Source organism: Canis lupus, chromosome 10 (assembly GCF_003254725.2).
Source record: "Canis lupus dingo isolate Sandy chromosome 10, ASM325472v2, whole genome shotgun sequence".
Lineage (NCBI taxonomy): Eukaryota > Metazoa > Chordata > Mammalia > Carnivora > Canidae > Canis > Canis lupus.
The window spans coordinates 30339173-30361795 of record NC_064252.1 but is presented as its reverse complement, the minus strand read 5'-3'; the positions used below and the strand labels follow the sequence as shown (position 1 = coordinate 30361795).

Sequence of the window (22623 nt, the reverse complement as noted above, 5' to 3'; positions counted from 1 at the left end):
GTCTTGATGACCTTAAATAAACTTCTAGATCAAGGCCCAGCAGAGGAACATTTTTCTGACAGAACAATAGGGCAGCACAGCTCCAATCCCGGCTGTGTCTCCATCCCTCCCTCGGCCCGCCTCCTTTGATAGAGTTATTCAGTTGTTCATCATGCCACAGTGGCCACCAGAACCTCTGAGTTCTCTCGAACCTCCTCAGTGTATTTACTGCTGAGCAGAGGTGCCTCAGAACAATTAAATCAAATGACAGTTGTCAAAAGTGTTGGCACTTCTTTGGCCTGTGAGTGCCAGACTCCACTTCCTGTGTAGGTTGGCACCTGGAATTTATAATAACCTGCCTGGCTCCCTGCCCCCCTCTTTCTCCGATTCTCTGCAGCACAGGCCATTTATCCCCACAGCAGGCCTGACTTGCCCCAGGCTCTGGAACTAACCAGCTTCTTCATCAGAGGGGGAAAAAAAAAATCCCTGGATACACAGCCTTGTTGAGGATCTCATGGTGACCTGTCCTCCAGCCCTAGAGCGAGCTTGCCACTTCTTTCTGTCTTTCTAAAGATTTTTATTTATTTATTCATGAGAGACACATAGAGAGGCAGAGACATAGGCAAAGGGAGAAGCTCAATATGGTACTCGATCCCAGGACCCCGGGATCATGCCCTGAGCCAAAGGCAGACACTCAACCACTGAGCCACCCAGGCACTCCTGCCACTTGTTTCTTGTTCCAGTTTTTGTCTTATCATCCTCTCGAATCTGTCTGAGACCAACACCGTCTCACTTAGCCTTCCTTCTTTCTGCAGCCAAGGCCCCGGACTTACATCTTCTACTCAGACTTCCCCCTAATCTCTAGGGCTTGCTTGATCTGAGTTAGAAAAGGTACCAAGGCACCACCTCGGTAGAGTTCAGGCATTGCTTTAGAAACTTTCTGTATTTTATTCCTTTTATTGTTCATGTCAACCATCTGAGCAAGAATAAAGCAGGACCAGTGACTTTCCCAAGAGCATACAAGTGATAAGAGAGAGAGTTGTATTTTGAAGCAGGGTAGATTTTTAGGGTATGAGATACATCCAAACAATTTGACACTCACCTCCTAAACTTTGCTTTCTTTTTCACCCTCCACTTAGGAGTTCTTCATGTGATAGGTAAATTCTGGAAATCTGATGAAGCTTAGCATTCTACCAGGTAGGTGACTGTAAGACAAAGGGATGATAATGGCTTCTCTCTGCTCTCTCTCTTAGACTTGAATGTTGTCATCTGGTAAATATGGGGTCAGAGCAGATCCATCCCTCACAGACATCAGGTGAACATCTCTTCATTCTCCAGGTAAATTTACCAAAGAGCTCTGCATGTGGCTTTGGGTACAAGCTCAACTATTAATAAAATTTTACTGAGTTTTCCCATTTGTCATTGTCCCTTGTGGGTATTTCTCCCTTGGGATGAAGCCGGGATGGCTAGATCTGAATATTCTTTTTGGGTTCCAAAGACCAAAACTTACAATGGATTCCTGAACAACACGTCTGTCAGGCTTCCGATCCAGGGCTCTGAATGTACAGAACTAAGTATAACAAGGCATTAAATACAGCAATAAAGGCCTTTCCACCACCAAACAAAGCCCCAGTTCTGATGGGATCTCCTACGTAAAATAAAATGCTAAGCATTTGCTCAAACATGCCTTTAATCCCAGGCAGAAAATTCCATTTGCAAACTTCCTCTGGATATTCTACTATGGCTTCAAATTTCTTATGTTTGACTGAATGAGACACCATCACTTCAATACTGGGAAATACAAAGGCTTTTCAAAGGAATGTACTCTACAAGAAGCGCTCTTTTTATTTTATTTTTTTTCCACTCCAAGAGTTGACTTTTAATATCTGATGTTTGAATTTGTAGTTAGCAAGTCTTTGCATCAGGCCCGTGCATTCCTGCGGCAGGAGAGAGAAGAAAGGGCTGAGGTTTATTGAAAGAACGGTAAAGCATGTCTGAGGCGTTGCTCTGGCCCCAGCTGGTTGGGCGGAAAAGGAAGAAGCAATCCGTCTGAAGGAAGTCACTCCGTGTTTCAAAGACATCTCCCTTTTGTAGAAGTGGAGATATTGCCCGTCCATGTGGAGAATTCCCTTCAGATCTGGCGCTGACCCCCCGTCAGTCTTCAGGCTGATAGGCCCCGTCTGCATTATCAGTATGACCCTGTGCCCCAGTTTAGCGCTGGATTTTCTGCACCACATTCATAAAACGCTATTTCCTTGAGAGCTTTAGATAAGCTCCCTTCCAGGCAAACACTCATCTTTGCTTCTGGGATGGAGATTCTGGTCCGAGTCCAGATCCCGTTCCCTTTTGTATCTGAGGACAGGAAAGTATGGTAGGAGAGTGTGGGGCCGGAAGGAAGAACATGATTGTTGCATGACCTTTGGTAGGATGCCATTCGGCTCTGTGCTATGTGTGCTATGACACCTGTGCTATGACATCTGTGCTATGACAAAGCCCCAGCACTTACGTGACCATGTAGCAGATGCTTATTTCTTGCTCATTTACCAGTTTTGCCATTTGTGCTCCTTCTTATTGTCCAGCCTTCCCTGTGGTGATTCAGGGACTCAGACTCTGCCCATCTTGGGGCATATCCTCCCCTAGGCCCTCAGAGTCCCTTTCCTTCAGTTTCCATGGGAAGATAGAGGCCGGTGAAAGTATAACCACTCCTTAGCCAACTCAGCCAGGAGGTGATGCATATTCCATCAGCCGGATCTTGCCACAGGACCTCAACTAGATGAAAAACCAACTTGATATGTGAACTTTGGCTGGTGAGCAGCTTTCATGCAATAAGCTCTAGTATTGAAGAGATAACTAAAATCTTTGGTGGGTAGCTAGCTATTTCTAAACCTCTGGAAATTTCTATTCCTTAGCTCCTGAGCTTCTAGAGACTAACATTGATTATTCAAGGTCACACAGTTGGTAAATGATGAGGTTAATACTAGAAGCAATATCTCATAGCTCGTGTTCCATATTGCTACTAACTACATCTGACAACACCATAAAAACGTTTCAAGTCAGTCTAGATGCTGTCCCCTTTCTTTTTCCTCATATCCTAATATGAGGCTTCAGAAAGACTATTTTGAGTTGACCAACATCAAACCATTTTTATAATAAATTTATTTTTTATTGGTGTTCAATTTGCCAACATACAGAATAACACCCAGTGCTCATCCCGTCAAGTGCCCCCCTCAGTGCCCGTCACCCATTCACCCCCATCCCTCACCCTCCTCCCCTTCCACCACCCCTAGTTCGTTTCCCAGAGTTAGGAGTCTTTATGTTCTGTCTCCCTTTCTGATATTTCCCACACATTTCTTCTCCCTTCCCTTATATTCCCTTTCACTATTATTTATATTCCCCAAATGAATGAGAACATATAATGTTTGTCCTTCTCCGATTGACTTACTTCACTCAGCATAATACCCTCCAGTTCCATCCATGTTGAAGCAAATGGTGGGTATTTGTTGTTTCTAATGGCTGAGTAATATTCCATTGTATACATAAACCACATCTTCTTTATCCATTCATCTTTCGATGGACACGGAGGCTCCTTCCACAGTTTGGCTATTATGGACATTGCTGCTAAAAACATCGGGGTGCAGGTGTCCCGGCGAACATCAAACCATTTTTTTAAATTAAAAAATAGATGATAAGGATAGGTTGAATAGTGTCTCCTCACAATTCATGTCGATCCAGAACCTCAGACTATGACCTTTTTTGGAAACAATATTTCTTCACATATATTTAGTTAAGGCTATTAAGGTGAAATCATCCTGGATTTAGGGTGGACCCAACATCCAGTGGCTGGTGTCCCTATGGGAGATCACAGGCACACAGGGAGGAAGACCATGTGAAGACAGAGCGGAGATCGGAAGAACATGGCTGCAAAGCAGGGAACACCAAAAGCCACCAAAAGCCACCATAATATTAATATATTATAATAATATTATATATTATATATATCTTTTATATATATATATATATAAAAGAAACTTCAGAGGGAGCATGGCCCTTCAGACACACCCTTTTTGTTTGTTTGTTTTTTAAAGATTTTATATATTTATTCATAAGAGATGCAGAGACACAGGCAGAGGGAGAAGCAGGTTCCCTGAAGGGAGCCCGATGCAGGACTTGATCCCAGGACCCTGGTTCATGACCTGAGCCAAAGGCAGAGGCTCAACCACTGAGCCACCCAGGCGCCCCTCTGCTGACACACCTTGATTTGGGTTTTTTGTCTCCAGAACTGGAAGACAATAAATTTTTGTTATTTAAAGCCATCAAGTTAGTGGTACTTTGTTTTGGCAACCCTAGGAAATTAAGACTGGCTCTCCTCAGGAACAAATGGGGGAATCTTCCATCTCACACATGGGGGACCTGGGAACGGGAACTCCCCAAAGCAAGAGGCTTTAGTCTGAGGCAAGAGAAGAGCAGCACATATGTTTAATCTGTGGTAAATGGTGTCCATTTCAGCAAAGCTCAGTATCAAATGAGGAATTTGCTTTAGCTGGCACCAGAAATTTGGGAGCCAGTCAGTTCTTCGGGCTCTGGATTCAACGTCTTAAGCAAACCTTCACACTGTAGCACTTGTACTACTACTGAAAGATCCCACACTTGAAGTTAAAAACTCAGCTCTATCCCCTTTCTATACTCTTTCTGTGATCCGGGGCCAGTCACTTGATGTCCTTGGAAAGCAGTGTGATCTTTGCCCCTTCCTTGTAGAGCTCGACCCTATCCAACATGCAAAGCGTCCTTTGCAGTGTTGTCAAATAGGGAGGCACTCAGATTACTCCTTTCCTCACTACTTATCTAGGCCCTGATCTTAGCTGTGGTTTTTCTCATTACTTATTTTCAGGAGCTTTTTAGATTTTAACCTCCAGGGACCCCTGGGTCACTCAGTGGTTGAGTGTCTGCCTTGGCTCAGGGCATGATCCTGGGGTCCTGGGATCGAGTCCCACATCAGGCTCCCTGCAAGGAGCCTGCTTCTCCCTCTGCCTGTGTCTCTGCCTCTCTCTTTCTGTGTCTCTCATGGAGAGAATAAATGAATAAAATCTTTTTTAAAAAAAGATTTTAACCTCCATCTCCTTAAGGACCATGTCTTTCTGGGTCACTGTTCTATCTCTCACACCTGACAATATTTGTGGGATAAATTATTGAATTTGCCTTGCCGCTGATCTAAGTTCTTTGAGAAGAGGAGCCCCATTCTCTTATTTACTTTGTATTCTCTCCAGGGCTTTCTTAGGACAGGGTGAGAAAATATACTCAGGGAGTATTGTTTTGATGGAATTATTAGGAGAGTAAGTGAGAAGGAAAGGAAAGTTCTTTGGGTTCACACACACACAAAAGAGTTTGAGATGAATGCATTTCTGTGTCTTAATTGTTGAGGACTGCTGGTCCTCGGAATCAGAGAGCTTTATTATCTTTTTAACTTGTACATATATAGATTTATGAGAGTCTGTTTCAGTGAATGTATTCAGGATCATTGACTCCAGAGAAATTGTGAAGCACAAACCATTTTCTCTTTAGAAGGACAGATTAAAAGGTCAGTGCTTTTAAAGTCAGTAAAATAATGTGTTCTCTCTCTTTTTAAAAACTTTCTGGGAAGAAGATTATCGGAACTCGAGGGGACAGAGTTGAGTGTTGCAGCAGCTGGTTCCTAGAATTTGGGTTCTGACTTCAAGATCCCTGAAGGGCTCTGTCCATCGTGTCCATGTCTGTTCTTCCCTCTGAGGCCTGGGCTCCGTCCACCTGATGTGCCCTGCTGGCTGTTGCAGAACTTGATAGCAGCATGAGGGAGAGCTGACTGGTTGGCAGCCACTGGTGGAGAGGGGTGAGGGCCCCCTCAGTGTCTAACTGGGTGGATATGGGGGTGGCAAAAATCCCCGAATTGATGCCAATCCAACCTCTGGGATTTGTTTCAACAATGCTGCCTCCCACCTTCAAAATAATGGATATTCTAATCGTTATACAATGTATATGAACAGCAAAACAACACCCTATACACCTTAAGTATATACAATTTTTATTTGTCAATGATACCTCAGCAAAGGTAGAAAAAAATAATGCATTAGCAAACATCTATGGGGGGCTTATAATGTGCCAAGTACGATGTTAAGCATTTTAAACCACCTCTTTCACTCAGTCATCATTACCCACTAAAATAGGCACCATCACTATCATCTTTCTTAATTTTACAGATGGGAATCTGGGGCTCAGAGAGGTTAAGTGACATGCCCAGTGTTGCACAGCCCAGAAGGGCAAAGGGATACCTTGAACCTAAGTGTTTCTACACTAAAAAAAGGGGCATCTCCATGCCAAGAGCTAAGCCCATTGCCCTAGAGGCCCCAATTCAAATGGTTTTACATCCCACAAAGTGGCTAAAGTTGGAAGAATAAAGCAGCACTGCCTCCAAGTGTCCTCATGACAGCGGGGTAAGGGAAGACATTTGCACAAGCAGATCTGGCCACCAACTCCACTTCTCTCCTTCCTCAGTGACTGCAAGGGCTGTCCCATTTGAAGTGGGTCATCCCGGGTCCGTAGGCTGCAGATTCATTGTCTTCTCCTTCTCTGTTTCCTATAGTGGGGCCACTTTGTCCTCACACCAGACTGCGCTGAATGGTTCAGAGTCAAAGTTGAAACTGTAGGGGACCCAGCATCATGTCTTACCCCTTTTCTTTAACAGCTTGGAGTCCAAGTCCTAGGATGCTGGCTGCTAACTGAGTCTGGAGAATGGGGTTTCTGGAGCATCTGCCCATGCTGCGAACCGAATCACTCTGGCATGGAATCCTCTGGAACTGATTTTGACCTTCTTGATTGATGTTTCTTCACCTGAGTCCCAACTCCTCTCCAGCCAAATTCACCTCCTGCAAGCTATCACTTCAATCCCTCTACCTTCTGGACCTGCCCATTCCATGACAGCTAGCCTGGTCTGAGCTAAGGAAGATCTGAGGTGAAGCTTTGGTGTGAAAATAGAGCAGCCTCGAGTCTCGTTGGCATTGGTAGCATGTAAACTGATTTTAGGGGAGAAAGGATGCCGTGCTGCCCTGGCCATCTTGGCATAGGTCCTGGACTCCCAGCCCAAATCCCAGCTAATAAATAAAGGGTTATTTTGCTCTTGGTTAGCTGGGCACAGCCTATGCATATTTCCTCCATTGAGGGCTTAATGAAGTGATTATTGGCCGTGAGCTGAGAGAAGAAAGTCAGTGTGGCACACAGAGCTCAAGACAGGAGTTCTGGAAGTGGACTGTCTAGATTTAAATCCTGGCACTGTCACCAAGTTAGTGTTTGAGTCACTCAGGTTTTTTTTTTCATCTGCAAAATGGGTATAAGTGTAACTTCTGCTTTCTAAAAGTTCACATCATGCCCCTTCACTTTTACAAAAGACCTATATTAGTACAGAAATGACTTTTTTTTTTTTTTTTTGTAAAAGCAAAATCCCCTTCAGATTTCTTTTGGCTAGCAAAAGCAGGTAGTAATGTAAGTCCTTTGTGAAAGCCTGGTTCCTGCCCTCAGCATAGCACTTTGCCTGGGGAAAGGGTGCCTATTCTTTTTCCCCCATGCAAAATCCATTGAAAGATGGAGTTCTGATCATAAAACCTATTCTTGTGAAGTGGGTCTTAGCTGCCTTTGCAGAGGATGCCCAGATGCTAGCCATAAGCTGTGCTCCTCCCAGCCCCCGCTCCCTAGTGCTATCCCCACAGGGACTCCTGACTCTTGTTGAAACTGCCAGAAACATGAACTGGGCTTGCCTGGGGGACCCGCTTCTTGATCTGAGCCTGGCAGGTCTAGCCCTCATCTTCTGTTCTGACACATCTCTGCTCTGTGGAGAGAAGGAGACACAGACACAGCAATTGCTAGGAGGACGAAGAATGACTTTTTGCCCCCAGTAGTTTTGATGTCAGCATCACCAGGCCAGGATATTCTGACTGGGAGGACACCCAGATGTCATCTCCTTTGTCACTGGGATAACATTAAAGAGCCTTTGCCTCTGGGGAGTGCTGCTTTTTTTTTTTTTCTTCCTCAACATTTTCTAGTTGTTTTGTTTTGTTTTTTTATTTCCGTTTCACAAAAGCCTTGAAGAAGAGGAAGGGAGGAGTGGTCTTATTGTGGAAATGGAGTCCAGTGGTCAAGCTGTACTGCTCTCTTCTACACTCTGACTCTGATAATGCATACTGTTCCCTCTGCACACACCATCTCTCCTGACTTCTCCTCTTTGTGTTTTATCTCTCCATTCTACTCCACCTCTCCATGCCTCCATTCCACCCCATCCCATCCCAGAACCTCTTACTGAAGTGACAGTAGTATCTTAGAAAAACCAGAAGCTTTTATGTCAGACCTACGTTGAGACACCAGCTCACCTGGCATGAGCTGTGTGACGTCACATTTCTCAGCTTCTGTTTCTTCGTTGTAAAATGTGGAGAGAAATACCTCATCCATTCAGGAATGGTTAGAACTGAATGATGGTACAGAAATGAAAGACTGTCCCCTATACACGTCACGATTATTGTTATCATGTGCAAAGCACTATGCTAGCCACGGGGGCAACTTCAGACCCTAGAGTCCAAAGGTGTCTGTCTGTGGAGACTTGCATTTCATAACAAAGGACACTATGCATGCCCTTATTGGCTGTATATGGCAAAGTGTGTTAAGTTTTATGAGAAGTATAAAATATAATGAAAGGAAATATTACAGCTAACCTGAAGTGTGTGTGTGAGTGCACATGTGTGTGCATGAGTGACAGAGAGCTTCACAGAGAAGGGAGCATTTGAACTAGACCAGGAAGTAGGGTGTGTCAGGCAGACAGGAAGGGGCCACAGAAACTTTAAGGTAAGCTATTGCACTTCTCTGAGCCTCTGAGTCCTCAGATATAAAATGAAAGGTAAAATGTATAGATCAAATGAAAAATAATAATTATGAAAGCACTTAGATAGAACTTAATTTTGCTTGGACCTGTTCTAAGTGAAGTATATACATTATTTCTTTACATTGTTATAACTTTCTGGAATAGGTACTATTATAAGTTTGACTAATTTTATAGTCAAGGCAACAATAGCACCAAATGGTTAAATAAATGTCCATGGCTACATAGTGTTTATGGCGAAATGGAATGAATAGGAAATGCTTACGCAAGGCCTGGGGGCTCCAGTAGGGAGGAGAGCGGGGTAGATCTAGAATCCCAGAACATGAACAATCTTACTCTGGTCACACAAATTTTTGGTTTTCCCTCACATGAGCTCTTCTTTTTTAAAAATTTTATTTAAATTTACTTAATTAATTAATTAACATATAATGTATTATTGGTTTCACAGGTAGAGGTCAGTGATTCATCAGTTTTATAGAACCCCCAGTGCTCAGTACATCATATTCCTCCTCAATGCCCATCACCCAGTCACCCCATCTCCCCTCCCCTCCAGTGACCCTCAGTTTGTTTCCCATGATTAAGAGTCTCTTACAGTTTGTCTCCCTCTCTGATTTCATCTTGTTTTATTTTTTCCTTTCTTCCCTTCTGATCCTCTGTTTTGTTTCTTAAATTCCCCATATAAGTGAGATCATATGAGAATTCTTTCTCTGACTTATTTCACTTGGCATAATATCCTCTATTCCGACCACATTGTTGCAAATGGTGAGATTTCGGCTTTTTGATGGCTGAGTAGTATTCCATTGTGTGGAATACTTCTTTATCCACTCATCTGTCAATGGACATCTGGGCCCTTTCCAAGTTTGGCCATTTGTTGACACTGCTGCTATAAACACTGAGGTGCTAATGCCCCTTCAGATCACTGTATTTGTATCTTTGGGTTAAAACCCAGTAGTGCAATTGCTGGGCCATAGGGTAGCTCAATGTCCAACTTTTTGAAGAACCTTCATATTGTTCTCCAGAGTGGCTGCAACTGCTTGCATTCCCACCAACAGTGTAAGAGGATTCCCCTTTCTCCACATCCTCACCAACATCTGTTGTTTCCTGACTGGTTCACTTTAGCCATTCTGACAGGTGGAAGGTGGTATCTCATTGTGGTTTTGATTTGTATTTCCCTAATGCTGAGTGACGTTGATCATTTTTTCATATGTCTGTTGGCCATCTGTAGGGTTTCTTTGCAGAAGTGTCTGTTCATGTCTTCTGTGCATTTCTTGATTGGATTATTGGTTTTTGGGTGTTGAATTTGATAAGTTCTTTATAGATTTTGGATACTAGCCCATTATCTGATATGTCATTTGCAAATATCTTCTCCCATTCTGTCAGTTTTCTTTTGGTTTTGTTGACTGTTTCCTCTGCTGTGCAAAAGCTTTTTATCTTGTTGAAGTTCCAATAGTTCATTTTTTGCCTTGTTTTCATTGCCTTTGGAGATGTCTCTAGCAAGAAGTTGCTATGGTTGAAGTCAAAGAGGTTGCTTACTGTGTTGTCCTCTAGGATTTTGATGGATTTCTGTCTCATATTTAGGTCTTTCATTAATTTTGAGTCTATTTTTGTGTATGGTGTGATAAAAAGGTTCAATTTCATTCTTCTGCATGTGGCTGTCCAATTTTCCCAACACCATTTGTTGAAGAGACTGTCTTTTTTTCATTGAATATTCTTTCCTGCTTTGTCAAAGTTTAGTTGACCTTAGAATTGAGGATCCATTTCTGAGTTCTCTATTCTGTTCTGTTGATCTATGTGTCTGTTTTTTTGTGCCAGTACCATACTGTCTTGATGTTCACAGCTTTGTAATACAGTTTGAAGTCAAGAATTGTGATGACACCAGTTTTAGTTTTCTTTTTCAACATTCCTTTGGCATTCAAGGTCTTTTCTGGTACCATACAAATTTTAGGATTATTTGTTCCAACTCTGTGAAATACGTTGCTGGTATTTGGATAGAGATTGCATTGAACGGAGAGATTGTTCTGTGTAGCCTAGACATTTAAACAATTAAACAATATTTGTTCTTCCAATCCACGAGCATGGAACTTATTTTCCATTTCTTTGTATCTTCTTCATTTTCTTTCCTGAGTGTTCGCCCACATGAGTTCTGATGCCCTATTCCATAGACTAGTGTGGTATATCAGCACAAGGAATAGCTAATGAAACATTTTTGCTAAACTCTGTAAATGTGCAAGGTCTCTCTTAATGCTGATTTGTAATTAGAGGACTTCCAAGAAAGAAGATTCGTCACTACTTCTTAAACAAATGTGCTCTGTGAGCAGTTCTGCAGCCACGTGGGAAAGGAAGAACAGGAATCAATAGCCCCAAACTCATTCCAATCATAGCTATCCCGAGGTGCGAAAGCTATCCCAGTAGCTTTACCCAGTGGGAGAAGAAATGAAAGTGAATCCCGTAGATTTCTGCTTTGGGTTCAAATACTCACTTGGGCTGTTCCCCTTCCTTCTGTTCCTAACCTGAATGAGGTTAGGAGTTGACCTGATTGGGTAGACTATGATAGATAATTTCAGCAGGAAGTACTTGAAACAGGGCAGTTGAGTATTTCAAAATCATCGGGAGCATTGGAGCAGCAGCGGACAGTCTGGGGCTCTGCAGAAAAACCTGGTGGAACCAACCTGCCCACAGAGCTGCTTCCTCTGCCCGCATCAAGAATTTGGGAAATCGATAAGTACTGGTGTTGGAACTATTGACTCCAGTAACAAAATGACTGAGTTACTGTCCAGGGCTCAGCGAACTGGTTGCAGCTGCTGCTTCTGAGCCTGCTCAGAGGGCCTCTCCCGGTGCTGGTCTTGCGTACCTTTCAGGTTCTGAAACTCTGCCCTCTGATTTTGACTGTATTGCTCCCTCATGAATGAGCTCATGGAAGTTACTCTACCTCTCCACCCCTCAGTCTCCCCATCTGCAAAGTGTGCCTAAGAATACAACTTGTCAGGTTCCTGTAAGACTTCAAGAAGGAAAGTCACGGAAAGAGCCCAGCAGAGTGCTGACCTCTGCTGTTATTTCTTCCTTCGCCTGACAACACGGTGTGGTTTCAGTATTGTTGAGCTGTGCTCCCAAATCCTGAAATACTCTCTTCTGCCTGTCAGAGGCTTACCATTTCCACATGATGCTCATAGATCGTTAGAGCCAGAAGGGAATTAGTTAGGATTTCATCATTTTTAACACCCAAGCAGCCCTGTAGCTATTTCCCCCTGGGATCTAATGTTTTAGAAGACTATGTCTAAAACAGTGCATCTGTTAAGCAATAATTAATTTGTACTCATGCTTTTTAAAAACCAAAGGCATTCCACAAAAAGACCTTCTGACAGGCATGAATTAATCAGTTTTCCTACATTGAATGAATATAGTTTGAGTCTTAAAAAAAAGAAAAGAAAACTTGACATTTCAGTTTGCTTGAGTGGCCTCACTTTGGGTTCATGTACAATTTGTATTTGGCTTTTGTAACTGAATGTGCACACACACATTCTTCCTGTGAGAACCACGTCATCTAGGGGCTGTGCACACCAATTGGCTTGGGGCCCCTTGAGCCATGCCCACTGAGGTGTATGAACAGAGAGTGGGGAGGGGGAAGCACCTCAATCGGAAGTTGAAGTGTAGTTACTCAAGGAAGGTAGAAAGAATGCTGGGAGGCCATAATCCAACAAAGGCCCTCTGTTCTAGAACTTTCCATTAAATCTTCACAATAAGCCTGTGAGGTTGGCCCTATGTTATTGCTATTTTAAGATGAGAAGACTGAGGCCTTATGGGGCTCTACATTTGCACAGCAAGGGTTTGAAGAGGTCCACATTTGGTAGCTACACTTGTGGTGAGCACAGCATAACCTATGGAGATGTCAGGTTGCTATTATACACCTGAACCTAATGTTACATTGCATGTCAACTGTACTAAAATAAAAAAGAGGAAAGGAGGTTCATATTTGTACAGGAGTCCAAATTAGTTGCAGAGGTGGGTCTCCTGGCCCTGTGGCTGGTGTTCTTTCCACAGGTTAATATTCTCATGGCTGATGCCCTGGCCACCAGTTTGGTCTCCTTCGGCTCTTTCCTTCCTTCCTGGAACTCTTCCTCCCCCTCTACCCCTTTCATCTCTAGGCTCAGCTTTTCTTACCAGAGAGACTCTAGAGTCCAAATTGCTTCACGACAGAGACACAGCCCAAGTAGAGACCTTTGGAATTTACCATAGCCACAAGCTCAACAGCTTCCCACTGTGGATTGAGTAATTAGAACTAAAGTATTCTTGTGAAAACACACAACATCCCAGAACCAGCACTGTGGCATCTTAGATCCCTCTGTCCCCATTGTCTCTCTCTCTTTCTCCTCTTGGCTGAGACTGGTGTGGCCCCAAGAAATTCCCTCTATATTCTGGACTCTAGGCATCGGTCACAGTCACCCCAACTTTAGACCTAATCTGTGTGAGTTGAGGAGATTGGATTTCTGAGCTCCTGTTTCTCTAGATGGAGAGGCAGAAGGGAAGCTGGCTGCTCATGGCAGTGAGACAGAAGGAAACACAGATGCAGGTGGAAGGGCTATTGAGCTCCACAGGACCTTACATTTGGTAGAGGTGTCCTGCAATTCCACAGGCCTGAATAAAGACAAAAGTGAAAGACAGAAAGAAAGGAAGTGAGGAGGGAGGGAGGAAGAAATGGCTTCTATTGTTTCCTTCTGATTATGGCAGTACTATAAATCAGTTTCAGAAAATTGAGAAAATAGAGAAAAGTATATAGAAAGAAATAAAAATCATCCCCAATACCAATATGCTGAGGCAATTTGTATTCATGTTTGGAGTATTTTCTTCTAGTTAGATTTTTATCTTCCTCTGTCTGTCTGTCTCTCTCTCTCTCACACACACATACACATACATGCACGCACACACAGAAGATAATTTGATTCTTCCCTAAGCTCATTAGGAAGTACTAAGTGGTATATTATTTTGCTTCTGCCACCAGCAAATGAAGGGTTGAATTTCACTTGCCCCGACATGGAATGACTGAAGATTTTTCCCCCAAGGGTGGTCTTTAGGGCTGGAATTCCTGCAAAGGAGAGAGGTGCAATTAGAGGGAGGCTGGGGAGATGCTGCCTAGAGGGAAGAAAGAAGAGTGCTCCCTGAAACATTTTCTGTACTGATTCTATCACTTTGAACTATTGGATGACCCTTCGGAGAAGAACCAATATCTACCCATTGCCCTAGAAGCCAGATTCCATTTGGTTTAGAAAAACAATGTATTATGAAATATTTTTTAAACCTGAAATTTGTGGAGTAAATTCATGCTTACTACCCTGATATTCTCATTGTGTTACAATCATTCTGAGTGTACAGGGTTGCTGTGTGCTGGCTTCCTCTGACCTGTGACAGTGCACCCTTCCTCATGCTGTTGCTGGGCTCTCCCAGTCCTTCCCCAGGAGCCTTATCTCAGAAGGTTGCTGGGCAAGTTGGGACACACAACTGTGGCCTTAGGAAATAAGGGCCCCCTGGGAAGCCTTTTGGCTCCTTTAAATCTCGTGGGAACTCCTGGGGCTGACAGAGGATTTGCTGCTAGAGTGAAGGCCCAAGACTGATGATGGCTATTGCTGCTTCTGTGAAGCACTGGAATCTTATGTGTACTTGGCTGCTGTTAAAAAGAGACAACAGACTCAAAATGGAGTCACTAGTGCTAAGCCTGTGTCACCAAACCAAGACTTCATACCTAACTCAATTATAGTTTCTAGCTCTCCCAGGAGTGGGATCTTAAACCAGTCAATCTGGAATCACCTGGTCAGTACTAGTGAAGTCCTCTGCCTGACAGATGCCTGGATCCCTTAAGAGAAGATAGCCTTGCCTGAAACAATCCACTCTTTGCTAGTAATTAGTGTGTCCCATCCCTTTCTGCTTGTGAAACTCTTTCCTTTTGTGCAGCTCTTTGGAATTTTTTTTTTAATTTACTGTATGGGGGTGCTCCCTAATTCATAAATCATTCAATAAAGACAACAAAGGTCTTTAAAACTGAGTTGGATTTTGTTTTGTTTGTTTTTAGCACTCTGCAATTTTTTTAAAAAAATTATTTATTTATTCATGAGAGACACGCAGGGAGAGGCAGAGACACAAGAAGAAGGAAAAGCAGGCTCCCTGCAAGGAGTCTGATGCAGAACTCAATCCCAGGACCCCGGGATCACACTCTGAGCCAAAGGCAGATGCTCAACTGCTAAGCCACCCAGGCATCCCATAACACTCTGCAATTACTAGTAGGGCAACCTTGTAAAGTTTACTTACCTGCTCTGTGCCTCAGTTTCCACTTCTGTACAATTGGGGCAATAGGAAGGCCAACTTCAAAAAATGAGTGTAAGGATGAGATGAGAAAAGGCTACTAGTGCATGAAACATAGCACATGCTCAAAAAATAAAGGCTGCTAGACCATAATTCTCTTTTTTTTCTGCCCCAGGAAATGAAGTGAGTATAAACCGTCACATGCCTATGATATGTTAATGGGAGTAATCAGGGAGGTTAGTCATTTCTGGTGCCCTGTTGTAATTCTGGTGCTTTCTCTCCCACTACAAAAGCAGCCTCATCCCAGGCTATTCGATGGCTCACCCTCCAACCCTCCAACCTTCACTCATCCTGGAGATCATAACTGTTACTTCCTAAGGATTGCCTTTCCTGAACTTCCCACCCCCGTCAGACCCTTGTAATAAGCTCTCATACCTCCTTCATGCTCTCTGAATTCCTTCCCAACATGAAACAGCTACTAAGCAAAGGTGAGTGATTACTTGATAAATGTATCACTAGATATAGAACTGATATAATAGAGACCACTGCTGTTTTCCTCACCATTTGTACCCATTGCTGGGCACATGGTAGATGCTGGAGAGAGTTAAATACATGGTGTTGGATTGTAAATGAGAGGAATATTCCTCTAAGGAAAGACTTGCATCTTCTCTCTATTGGAAAAGGGAATCCCTTGGAGACTGGTCCTTTAATTATTAGGAACCAACTAATTTTGCAACCTGCCTCAATATTCTTATATTTAAGAATCTATGCTTCATACCACAGTTTCTCCCTGTTCTCCCATTTAAATAATAAATACTGGACAGAGACCCAGATCCAGAAGCAGAAACTAAGTCATCTTCCTTGGGCAAGAGAGACAGGTAACGGGAGAAGCTGAGGCGCTGTCAGGGCATAAGTAATGGATGGTCCATTTAATGAGGGTTTCTACAGGCTCCCTGCTTCACATTCCAGCTCCAGGACCCCAAGCAGGGGCTTTCTCATTACTCTTGATACAGATGTTCTTGCCCTTCTGTTAACTGGAAGTTGAAGGTAATTACTAGCAGAAGCGCAGCTCCGCCAGGCACATTAGGCTGGTGGAGACTTCACTGGACCACAAATCGTGCCTCTAATTAGGCAGTTGCTGATACAGGGAGCTCAGAATCTAGTTTACAGGCTTGCTAAGGCCTGGAACAGCTTCCAACTGTGAGTGGACTGAAAAGGTGTGGGAAGGGAGGGAAAGGATGGGGATACAGACAGGTTGAGCAGGGAGTTTAGGGGATGGAAAAGGATGAGAGAGAGAGAAAGAAAAAGGAAAGAAGATAAAGGAAGGAAGGAGCATTCCATCTTCACTCTCAATGACTAGAGAGAGCACCAGACGTCATTTTAGAAGGCTTGAGCATCAATCCTTGGTGTAATAACTTTGAAAAACTCTATCTACTAAAGCTATTCAAACATCTAATCTATGATCCAGGTGATCCACAGCAAGGTTTCTAAAAGAAATGAAAACCTGTGCCCATCCAAAGACACATACAAGACCATTCAGAGCATATCTATTCAGACTAGACCCAGTGGCACAGCCCTGATGTCCATCAGCAGCAGAATGAAGAGACACTTGGGGGTGTTTCCTGCAATGGGGTACCACACAGAAAGTTTAAACAGAAGAAAGGCAACTACTGATAAATGCAACCCCCGTGGGATTTGTTGAGCAAAAAAGGCAGGTACAAAAAAGATACATTGTGTAAATTTTTGTTGTTATCAAGTTCAAGAACGAGCAAAACTAATCTTTGAAGATAGAAGAATAAGGGTTGCTTCTTCTAAGGGGAACGTGAACTAGGGAGAAGCACACAGAAACCCCCAGGGGTTCTATAGTTTGATCTGGGTGGGGTTACATGGCTATAAAAACTATGAAAAATAAGACTGCAGTACGCCAAACATTGGCATACTTTGTGTAAATTGTAGCTCAATGAAAACATTTCTAAAAGGAGAACACATATTTACCAAAGCAATAGGTGAAAAATGCTATCTTGTAGTTCAAGCTTTCATCTCTTTGACGAAGTAAGGAAGAAAATCTTTCACACGTTTATCTATCTTAAGCATTTATTTGGTGAATTGCCTGGGTGTCTTCCAGACCTGGGTGCCAACAGAAATCTGTGTTCTTGTCTCACTAACTTGAACAGCCTTGTTAAACAGCAGTGCCTTGGAATCCTTGTCTAGTTGTTTGTGGCACATCCTCCCCCCATTCCGCCCCCCTGCCCGGTTCATCATCTGTCATCAGCTTACTCATGATGATTTCTTTAAGGATGGTTTTTATGTAGAGAGGGTTTAAAGTTTTAAGAAATCAAATCTATCAATCTTTTCTCTTGGCTCTTTCTTTCATTTGCCTGGTGTGGTTTTCTTCCCAAGCATCTTGCTTTTGAGAAACTAATGAAGCCAAAGTAGCTAAGAGCAGCAGAATGAGTGAGGGGACACCAGCAAAACTGGGACAGCAGAGGAGTGAGGGGATCAGATGACCCAGGTTTTTAGAGTGTGGAATGTATACTAAGTGCAACTGGTTAATCAGGAAAAAGCAGTGACACAAATTACCTTGTGTGTGATGAAGGTCACTTTGGCAGCCGGGTGGAGAATGGATTGGAGGAATGTAAAAGCAGAAGGACTGTGGAGACAACAGTAGTGTTCCAGGGGAGACAGAAAGATGGGGATGCATCAGAGACAAGCATTAGGACTCCATTCCATGGGCGTGATGATGGGCTGGATCTGGCGGGTGGGGAGGGAGGCAGGGCTTGATCAGTGTAGGATGCATTTTTAGTGGTTCAGTTGAGGCTGCCATTTTTATTCCCCTCACCCAGTAGTGAATCTCTCCATTACAATGTCCTGGGCAACCTCTCACTTCCTTGTTGATTTGTGGGCTTTCCTTGCTCTGTGAGGAACTCATTCTATTTCTCAATCTCCTCTTACAGCATTTCTTCTTTGGCTTTTATCACATAATTCTGGTGTTTGTAGGGTTTTATTTGTATATTTTTTTTAATTGGAGTTCGATTTGCAACATATAGTATAACACCCAGTGCTCATCCTGTCAAGTGCCCCCCTCAGTGCCCATCACCCAGTCACTCCATCCCCCTGCCCACCTCCCCTTGTTTGTTTCCCAGAGTTAGGAGTCTCCCGTGTTTTGTCACCCTCTCTGATTTTTCCCACTCATTTTCATTTATTTTTTTGTAGGAAAGCTCTTTCTTTCTTTCTTTCTTTCTTTCTTTCTTTCTTTCTTTCTTTCTTTCTTTTTTAAAGATTTTCATTTATTTATTTGAGGGAGACAGCAAGCAAGAGAGCATGAGGGGGGAGGGACAGAGGGAGAGGGAGAAGCAGGCTCCCTGCTGAGTCATGGGCTTGATCCCAGAACCCACAGATCATGACCTGAGCTGAAGGCAGACACTTAAGCCACTGAGCCACCCAGGGGCTTCAGGAAAATTCTTTCTTAATCACTCTTTTTACAAAGTCCTCAGCTGTTTTCTCATGAATTTATTTTGTTTGTATTATTATCGCTTCCCCCCAAGGTAAACTTAAGAATCCAATAATTAATTTCCAAACAAATTCCATTAGGAATGTAACTGGGATTTTATTAAGCCCATAAATTAATTTCAGAAGAATTAATATATTAATTTCTCATACATAAACATTTTTAGCTTATATATTAAAAATGTTTATTGTTATTTTTCAGCAAATTTGGGGGCATACCCTGTAGATCTTACCTATTCTTCAAAAATGTTTTTTTCCCCTCAGAATTTTATATTTTGGATACCACTGTAAATTATTTTCTGGTTGTGTTTTCATGGATTATTATTGATATATATGAAATATACAGATTTTTAAAATATCCTTGGGGCACATCGATGGCTCAGTAGCTTAAGTGGCGGACTCCTGACTTCAGCTCAGGTCATAATCTCAGGGTCGTGGGATTGAGCTCCAGGCTCAGCACAGAGTCTGCTTAGGATTCTCTCTCCTTCTCCCCCTGCTCCTCTCTCTCTCAAACAAATAAATAAATACTTAAAAAAAATCCTCCATGAAGTTAGTTTATAAAACTAACTTAAAATATATGTTTTAAAAATAGATTCTCTGGGGTGCTAGGGTGGCTCAATTGATTGAACACTGGACTCTTGATTTCAGCTCAGGTCATGATCTCAGGGGTGTGGGATGGAGACCTGCATTGGGCTCTATGCTGGGCAATCAGTCTGCTTAAGATTCTCTTTCTCCCTCTTCCTCTGCCCCTTGCCCCTCTCTCCTCTTAAAAACATTCTCTGGAGTTTTATAAAAATACAACAGCATTATTGTACAAAGTGATAATTTTCTCATCCTTTCAATGATCATATCTCTTCATATCTCATGCTAATTGCATTGCTGAGAGTTTTTGGAAAATGCTAAATGGTAATAATGATGAATATCTTGTTTGCTTGCTTTTGATACTGGTTTTAGTAAGAATTCTCTTTAGTTTTTTACTTTAAAAGATAATGTTAATAATTAGCTTAAGATATAAAGTCTTAACCATGTTAAAAACCTCCTATTTTTAATTTTCCCCAAAAAACATATTTTGGAATTATAAAGTGTACTTTGAATGCTATTGACTGCTTTTTTTCTTCTTCCATTAAAATGATTGTTCCTATTTTCTCCTTAAATATATTAATATGGGATGTTGCATTAATAGATCTTATAATGATGATCTTTGCATTTCTTGGCTAAATCCTATTGATCATTGTAAATAATTCTCTTAATTCTGCTGCTGGTTTGGTCTAATATTATATTATTTAGTGTTTTACATAACTTTCCAATTTTACTACAATTCCTCCCCCCCCCCCCCCCCACTTCTCACATTTTGGAATCGGGGTTATGGTGGCTTTACAAAATGAAAAATGTATTCATATTTTTCTAAGCCTGGAACAATTTTAATAGCATACGGATTTTAGTCCCTTGAAATTTTGAAAGTATTAAATCTCAGAATTGTCTGGTGCAGGAGTTTTTGCAAAGTAATTCTTTGATAAATTTTTTAGTCTCTCACAGTAATTTGTCTGTTCAGGTTTTCTTCCTTATCATGAGTGAATTTTTTAAAGTGTATATTTCCCCAGAATCTTCCCCATTTCAGTGAAATTCTGAAGTTTAAATTGTTTATAGTCTTTTACTATTTTATTCTTTCCTCCTTATCAGTAGCAAGATTTCTTTTCACATGTAATTATTTTTCCTGATTTAATATGCTAGAGGTGTCCACATCACCAGTCTTTGAAAGAATTGTTTTTTTACGTTTAAAAAAATCATAAAATATATTCTACATACAAAAAACTGCATTTATATGTATACATGTTTAAATGCTAAAACTAAACATTTTGTCCTGATCTTGAGGTGAGAGGACAATACTAGTCACCCGGAGACCTCCTCTCCAAACTGCCCCTCCCTCCCTTGCTAAGAAATAACCACATCCTTGAACTGTCTATGAGCCCATGGCATATTTGTAATATAGGTACTTTTCTCTAAACAAGATTTAATTTAGTTTTGCCACTTTTGATCTTTTTGTGAATCTACGAAGCTATATGATTTTTGTTGTTGTTGTTCCGTTTCAGGTTTTTTTTTTTCTTTTTCCATTTCAGGTTTTTGAGATTCACTATGGTTTATACAGGTAGTGAAGTCGATCCTTTCTACTGCAGTATGGTGCTCACATGAATGGATTATAATGCGGATTATACATTCTGCTTTGGAGGGACATCTAGATAAAGTGTTTGCTATCACAACTAATACAGACATGAATATACTTGTACACATTTTCTAGTACCCGTGCATATTTTCTCAGATACATAAGAAGGAGAGAAACTTCCAGATCATAGAATATTTGGAGTTTAACCTTACTAGGGTCTTTTCTGATGGGGTTGAGTCAGTTTATGCAGACACTAGAAATGTGTTGGAATACCCCGTGCCCTCACCACACTTAGCATTTACCCAGCTTTTTAATTTTTGCCAAATTGGTGGCCATGAAAGAGTATTGTAGTCAGTGTGAAATTCAGTAGCATTTTAGAGATACACTTATGTTATTGGGAACAGGTAATTTATGCACATGGTTCAAAGGCAAAGTCTTGCTTTTACCTTTGCTCTCACTATATATAGTTTCTACCATCCCCAAAGTTAACCATGTTTTGTTAGTTTCCATAACTTCCAGACCTTCTTTATGCAAATGCACAGATATGATTGAATATTTTTTCTTCTTTTTATACACAAAGTGTAGCATATTATATACACTCTTCCCTGCTTTTTTCATTTAACAGTATGACTTGGAGATCTTTGCAAATCAGTGTGCAGATAGCTTCGTGCTTCTCTTATTTCTTTTCTTTTATCTTCTGAGCGGGATAGCTTATTCCATTGTATGGATTCACCATATTCTACTTAACCAGTCCGCCGTTGAGGGGTATTTCACTGTTTTCAGCCTTTAGCGATTGTAAGCAATGTTCCAGTAACATCTGTAGAGGTTACTTCCCTGAGTTGGGACTGCTGGATCAAACAGTCTAGGCATTTGAAATTTTTCCCCACAAACTTGATCATCAACATGTGTACTTCGTTTAAAAAAATCTATTGATATTTCTGTGGAGATTATGTTCAAGTTCTAAACTACAGAAGAATTAAAATCTTCGATGTTGAATTAGAATATGCAAAAACACAGTAATTCGGTTTATTTCTACAAGTCCTTTTTTTTAAAGATACATTCTGAATGACTTTTGTTATTCTATTTTCTAGGTAACTCATCTTTTGTATTGTGATTGTATATGGGGTCTGCTCTTGATTGCTGATGCATGTTGAAAGATACAAAGAGTTTGTTGTATGAGTATCTGACAGCTACGTTAATTTTCCATTAAGTGTTAACTCTAAGAAGCAGATGCCAAGACAGGAGTCAGGCATGCCGGACCTTGATTAGTGGAAACGCTCTGAGAGTGAGGGAGGCTGCAAGATGCAGGTATGACACCCAGCAGAGCAGGGAGGGTGGAGGAGGGGAGCACATCAGCCTCCAGTGCAATTCTGGGAAAGCTCAGCAAGACCACTGGGGAGTCCTGAAGCCAATGATGCCTATCAAGGGGTTCCTATGTCTTCCTCAACCCTTAGTGGGAGCAGCCTATAAACAGCATGGTGTGTATAGGCAGTAGTGATGCATTTTAAGCAGTGGGGCTTGCTGGTCAGTTATGCACCTTGAAATCTGAGAACCCGTCCTTTGGCCACCACAGTCCACCCTTGGCAGTGCACTTCTCCACATAGAGTTGGGAGCAGCTCCTCCATGGTTCCCGTGGGTCTTTCTTCCTGTGGAAAATACAGCCAATTGAAATGAGTGGAGCCCTTGTTGCTATAGCCCTTGTCGCTGTAGTGATCTTAGGGCTGCAACTGCACTCACCTGCTCCCCCCTCCATCCACTCTGAATTCCCTTCACTCTCTTTGGCAAGTCTTGA

General features: G+C 42.0%; 1 long non-coding RNA gene across 1 annotated transcript; it reads left to right on the top strand.

The window, feature by feature from the left end:
• The first annotated feature begins 1227 nt into the window (after positions 1-1227).
• Positions 1228-14886, top strand: LOC125755922 (uncharacterized). Its single transcript, XR_007413483.1, has 3 exons — positions 1228-1317; positions 6695-12731; positions 13869-14886. It is a non-coding gene; the product is annotated as an uncharacterized LOC125755922 (long non-coding RNA).
• The last annotated feature ends 7737 nt before the right edge of the window (positions 14887-22623 follow it).